The sequence below is a fragment of the Penaeus vannamei genome, chromosome 11 (genome assembly GCF_042767895.1).
Source record: "Penaeus vannamei isolate JL-2024 chromosome 11, ASM4276789v1, whole genome shotgun sequence".
NCBI classification, from domain to species: domain Eukaryota; kingdom Metazoa; phylum Arthropoda; class Malacostraca; order Decapoda; family Penaeidae; genus Penaeus; species Penaeus vannamei.
The window spans coordinates 44,789,343-44,796,842 of NC_091559.1; positions in this window are offsets into that span (position 1 = coordinate 44,789,343).

Here is a 7,500-nt window from a genome sequence, read left to right on the forward strand (position 1 = left end):
GTGACTAGGTATAAGAATGGGACAAAACTTCAAAATTAGTATATATTTTGCTCGTTTCAAATTACTGAGAAGAGAAGTCTGATTTTAGATGATGAAGTGAAACAGGATACTCAGTGATTGTTTAAACACACACACACACACACACACACACACACTCAAAACACACACACACACTCAAATACACACACAACCACACACACACACACACACACACACACACACACACACACACACACACACACACACACACACACACACACACACACACACACACACATACACACACACAAATAATAATAAATAAAAAAATAAGAAAATAAACAAAAAGAGAGAAAAGAAAAAGAAAGAAAACGGAGAGCCGAGAGCCGAGAGACAACACACCAATCTCGCCTTTGTCTCTCCGAGATAAAGAAGTATGACAATAGAGTGAAAAGTGACGGATTTCTTGTCAGATTCGTCAAGATTGTTGGATGGGGGATGGGGGGGAGGGGGGAGGGGAGGAGGGGGGAGGGTCATTGATTCCCACGATGCCATCCTCATTTCGCTAACAGACCATCCAGAAAACTAAAAGATATAGGTTTTTATGGAGGTTTCGCTTCAGGTATAAGTCGATTCGATATGTTACGTTTCTTCGCTGTTCCCGTAAATAAAGCAACTTATTTTCTCAGTTGGAAAAATATGAAATAATTCTAATGCCTTTGGCTTTATTCTTATGAATAAACATATATAGGCACGTATAGAAATTAATCTAACAGCATGAAGGGAGGCAGAGAGAGAGAGAGAGAGAGAGAGAGAGAGAGAGAGAGAGAGAGAGAGAGAGAGAGAGAGAGAGAGAGAGAGAGAGAGAGAGAGAGAGAGAGAGAGAGAGAGAGACAGAGAGACAGAGACAGAGAGAGAGAGAGACAGAGAGAGAGAGAGAGAGAGAGAGAGAGAGAGAGAGAAACAGACAGACAGAGAAAGATTAGAGATCATGTTAATGTAACTAATTATCCTAATAATCTACAGTTCAAGATATTCTACCTGTCTACCAGGAATTCCCAACCTAGGATACATGTACCCTTAGGGCTACAATTGTACTTATCAGAGGGTACATAGGGGGATGAAATAATAATCTGGGCGTATATTGATGAATAATGTGCAGTGTATCCTGGGAATAATGTGTATGTAATGTAAAACACTCCTATTGTAAATCTGCTAAGGAGAGCCCTCTTGCATGTTGCAAAGTTTTGAATATTGAGTAATTTATTGGTGTTATCACGTGTAAAATCCGTAAATACTCTCTTCACATATCTATTACGAATATTAGGGTATGTTATATAGGGGTGCATAGGTACCTCTCAGAATGCCCAAAAGAATAATGATTATATTTAAAGAAAATAAATAATTTAGATGACGATAGGCTAGCAAAACTTTGAGAGTTCCATCCTTAAGCGGCGGATGGCGTAATATTACGTCCTGACTGGGAAAGGCGTGGAGCGTCACGTTACGTCGAAACCTCCCGACTCAATTCCCACCATTTAGCCTTTAATAGCCTCAGATTTCCCGTGTCCCCCGCCCGTTCCATTTGCTAATACTCATCTTGACCAAACCAATACTTCAGGTTATGTTCTCTGCGATGGCCCCTTTAACCCTCGCGGCCGCTCTGCAACGTCCTCCACTCTCACGGAACCCGCTGATGTGCAAGGAATCAACAATCACCCGTGCAACAACAGGGTCTGCTTGTGTCCTTCGCTCGGAGGTGTTCGCTTGTTCGAAGGAGGGAGGGAGGTGTGCACCCCTTTCCCTTGGCAGGTAAATGGGCAAATGGTGATTACAAATGGTGTTAAATGGTGGTTCGGTGGTTGAAGAGGTGCTGTAGCAGACGGTCGCTTGTACCTAAAGAGATGTCGATATAGAACGAGTGATTTTTATTTTGTTTCGTATATGGGGATAAGTATTGATGATTACAATTGGTGTTAAATGGTGGTTCGGTGGTTGAAGAGGTGGTGGTGATGGGAATGGTGATTAGGGTGATGATTTTGTGGTTTGTGCTGGTGATGATAATGATTAGGATGATATTGGTAATGGACGATGCTGGTGATAATTGATGATTAGGATATTGGTAATGATGTCGGTGCTGGTGATGATGATGAGACTGGTGGTGATAATTTCGGGGATTGTGGTCATGGTGTTGCTGTAACTAATAATGGTGATACTGGATATTAATGATGGTGGTGTTGTTAGTGATGTAAAGGATAATGAAAGTGATTGGGAAAATTATATTGGTGGTGATGGTGATTAACACAAGGTTAGCGGTCCTGATAATGGAGGCGAATTTGTGGTGATGGTAATAGTAATGGTTATGATGGCATTGATGATGATAAAAGTGTTTGTGATAGGAGTGGAGAAAATGATGATCGTGGTCATGATGATATTGATGATAATGGCTAAAACGATGCTGATGATGGTGCCCATGGTGATAATGCTGGTGATGATTATTGTCAAGAATATATAAAAAATATATATGATTTTGATAATGATGATACCAAAGTAAATGATAATGAGAATAATTACGATGATTATGATAGCAATGGTGGCGATGACGAGTCAGAACCACCACCATCACCACCAACAAAAAAAAAGATTTTTCCTTCGTCATGTCCTTAACATAAATTTCCCTCTTTGCAGACAACGATGATAGATGAACGTCACCACACACGTTGTCATAAATGGTTATGGCCCGTGAATTTACTGAAAACTTTACACACGCTAAGGAAACTGAATTCAGGCCCTGTAAGTATGTTTTTTTGGTTATACTATTCTTTGGAAGTAGGCAAGTAGTAACGTAATAATTATTATCATTGTTGGTATTTCTATTGTTTGTTTGTTTTTTGTTGTTTCTGTTCCTTAGTGTTATTATTATTATCATCATTTTTATCATAATCATCTTCATCGTCATTATTATTATCATTACTATTATTTTCCTCATTATTATTGTTACTATTTATTATTAATATTTTTATTAATATTATTGTTGTTGTCATTATTATCATACTTTTTATTGTTTTTTGTTGTTATTATTATCACCACCATCATTGTCATTATCATCACTATCATTATCTGCATCATCATCACTATCATTATCTTTATCTACATTATTATTATCATTATTTTTTTACTGTTACTGTTATCATTTTTGTCTTTACTATTACTATTTCTACAACTACTACAGCAAATATTACTGTTATTAACTCCGCCATTATTATCGTTTTTACTTATATCACCATTATTAGTATCAAACCCAAATCCTTATTATCATTACCTCTATTATTATCGTTTTTACCTAGATTACCATTATTAGTACCAAACCCGAATCATTAACCCATGGTGTGGCTGCAAGGAAATTCATACAACTCTGGAAAGTCATAAACAACCATAAACAAGACCAAGATGAGAAATGAAAGCGAAGATTAGGAACTGCGGAAACAGGTCGAGTACCCTGTTCCTCATCCCGATCCTCCACGCAACATTAGGGATCCAACGTGTGTCTTCACCAAATCCCCCATTATCCTTATACCTGTGCCACACCATGCCACCAGTCTGCCTCTGTAGACACGTCACCTTCGTACTACGCTCTTCTCGGATATTCATATTGCTAATACCTCTTTTATTCCTTAAGTCTGTTCGTTATTCGTTGAGTCTGTTCGTTATCCCTTCAGTCCATTCGTTATCCCTTCAGTCGTCTATTCGTTATCCCTTTTGTCGTCTATTCGTTATTCCTTTTGTCGTCTATTCGTTATCCCTTCAGTCGTCTATTCGTTATCCCTTCAGCCTATTCGTTATCCCTTCAGTCTATTCGTTATCCACTGTCTATTCGTTAAATACGTTTATCGTTCACTGACTTGCCTTGCTCCCACCGCATATTCTCCCCGTAAGATACCTCAGTCAAAATTCAAATTTCCCTCTCGGGTTTTTGTCTTATATCCTTCTCCATTATTCACACACTCCTTGCGTCCTTTCTTCGCCAGAATACACTTGGCTCGTGGCTCCTCCTCCTCCTACCCTCTAGCTCGGAGGCGAAAAAGAAAGGGTGAGAGGATGGATCCTGTGAAGGCACCCAGAATGATTTCCTGCAACCGAGACGGGGCAAGAAAAAACAGCTGGTTACACGTTCTGGGTTGCACGCGCGGTGGGGGAATTTGAGCGGCGTGTGTGTGTGTGTGTGCGTGTGTGTGTGTGTGTGTGTGTGTGTGTGTGTGTGTGTGTGTGTGTGTGTGTGTGTGTGTGTGTGTGTGTTTGTTTGTTTGTTTTTGTGTAAATACATGGGTGTTTATGTTTAAGAGTGTATGTGTGTCCGTGTGCGTGCGTGTGTGTGTGTGTGTGTGTGTGTGTGTGTGTGTTTGTTTGTTTTTGTGTAAATACATGGGTGTGTATGTTTAAGAGTATGTGTGTCCGTGTGCGTGCGTGCGTGTGTGTGTGTGTGTTTGTGTGTGTGTGTGTGTGTGTGTGTGTGTGTGTGTGTGTGTGTGTGTGTGTGTGTGTGTGTGTGTGTGTGTGAGTTTTGTGTAATACATGTAAATACATACATGTATATGTTTAAGTGTGTTTTTCATCAGTGTAAGTACATGGGTGTGCATGTTTAAGAGTGCATGTTTGTGTGTGTATTTTTGTTTGTTTTCGTGTAAGTACATAGGTGTGTATGTTTAAGAGTGCATGTTTGTGTGTGTGTTTTTGTTTGTTTTCGTGTAACTACATGGGTGTGTATGTTTAAGAGTGAATGTTTGTGTGTGTGTTTTTGTTTGTTTTCGTGTAAGTACATGGGTGTGTATGTTTAAGAGTGTATGCGTGTGTGTGTGTATGTGTTTGTTTGTTTTTGTGTAGATGCATGTATGTGTATGTTTAAGTATGTATTTGTTTTCGTGTAAGTACATGGGTGTGTATGTTTGTTTTCGTGTAAGTATATGGGTGTGTATTTTTAAGTGTGTGTGCGTTTGTTTTCTGCAGTAAAACATCATTTCTATGGAAATTTATTACAGCCGCTTCGTAAATGTTGTGAGAAGAATGCAATGTTGTGGATACGTTTGGAATTATCTAAGTGTAAACGACGTTTGATTTAGAATAAACTTCAAAGGAAATATATCTTTGGCATATTAACCATTATTAATCCTCATGATATTGATGGTTGTGGTTGTTATATAATTCTTATTATTGTTGTTATCATTATTATTGTTATTTATTATCATTATCGTTATCATCATCAATATTATTATTGCTGTTATTGTTATTATTATTATTATCATTATTATTATAATTATCGTTATCATTATCATTATAACTATCATTATCATTATTTTGATTATCATTGCCATTACTACCATTAATATTATCTTTATCATTATTATTATTATTTTTTTTTTACTTTCATTATCATTACTATTATTATTAGTAGTAGTAGTATAATTATCATTATTGTTATTATTATTATTATGATTATTATGATTATCATTATTATTACGATTATTATTATTATTATTGTTATTATTATAATTATTATTATTATATTCATCATTATTGATATCATTATATTCATTATTATTATTACTATTGTCATTATTATCATTAATTTTATCATTAACATTACTGTCATTGTTACTCTCATTTTTATGACTATTACCATAATTGCTATTATCATCATATAATTACTGTTATTATTATTATTATTATTATTATTATTATTATTATTATTACTGTTTTTATCATACTAACAATTATTATTATTATTGTCATTATCAGTCTTATCATTATCATTATCATCGGCAGCAGCAGCAACAGCAGCATTAACACCATCATCAATATTATTATCATTATTGTCATCCTTAGTAGTAGTAGAAGTGGTCGTATTATCGTTATTGTTGTTATTATCAATATATCATTATTGCTATTACTATTATTATTATTGTTATTATTATTATTATTATTATTATTATTATTATTATTATTATTATTATTATTATCATCATTATCATTAGTATCATCATCATCATCATTTATTATCATTTTTATTACCATCATTATTATTATTATCATTAGCAATATTAGAAGTAATATCATCATTATTGTTATCATTTCTGTACTCATCATCACCCTTACCTTCACCATTATCATGAACATCATCACTCTTATAACATGTTTATTCTTTTTAATATTTCTCAATCTGTCCCTTCATACACTGTAACTTTAATATCATGTTCGCTTGTGCATGCTGTATGTGCGTGAAGAAAAATGAACAAGAATGAAAAAGCAAAAACAAAAAGAAACAAAAAATAAAGCAAGAGAACAAAGCGAACAAGAATGAAAAAGCAAAAACAAAAACAATCAAAAAATAAATAAATAAAACAAACAATAACACCGGTGGAAATGTATGTGCTATGAATGTTAGATTAACTTTCAGAGGAAGAGAAAGATGATGCTGAGTTTTGATGTGTGCATTTGTGTTGATGTGTGTACATCTGTGTGTATATGAGAGTGGGAAAGAGAGAGAGTGAGTGAGTGAGTGAGTGAGGGAGGGAGGGAGGGAGGGAGGGAGGGAGGAAGAGAGAGAGAGAGAGAGAGAGAGAGAGAGAGAGAGAGGAGAGAGAGAGAGAGAGAGAGAGAGAGGAGAGAGAGAGAGAGAGAGAGTGAGAGAGGGAGAGAGAGAGAGAGAGAGTGTGAGAGAGAGGGAGGAGTGAGGGAGAAAGAGAGAGAGGGAGAGAGAGAGAGAGAGAGACTGAGGGAGAAAGAAAGAGAGAGAGTGAGGGAGGGAGGGGGGGAGTATATTTACACATGTTTCTTTAAGTGTTTACCTGAGAATATTAACCAAATGAATCAATGAATGATGAATTATACACAGAAATATAAAATACCTTAATAAAAAAATAAATAAAAATAAACCCGCTGTAAAAAGTAAAAGGCAGCCAAAAGAACTTAAATTTGCAACAGACCAACCCTTAACTTCATGTCTTACCTCGCAGTGTTCTGGCAGCACAATGCAACTTTTTCCCCCAGACTACAACTACAACCCAGGCAGCTGTAGCTTATTCAGGCCACGAAAGCAACTCCTTGCAAAATATGCTTTGTTTTCGGAAGTAATTTAAGTTCTTGGTTTATCTTCCTCAAGGCATGTTTTGGGATTCCTCAGAATGGAACCACAGAATAGATCTAAAAGCAAACAGAGGGAGAAGACACGGTGATTACAATAGAATGTAATTTCGGAAGTCCACAAAATGGAACACTGAAATAGAGGTAATCGCAAAACGGAAGGAGGAGAGAACATCCTGATAACAAAGGAGAGAATAATAACAAGGGATTATTAAAGACATTTCACCGTTCACCGTTTCTTCGTAAAAAGAAATAACGCAATAAAACCAAAAGGAAAAGGAATAAGGATAATCTGAAAGAAGGAATCGTTAAAGACGTAAATACGAAACGAAGGGAAAAAACACTCAAGCATCACGATAATCCAAGAGAAAGACCGTTTAATCA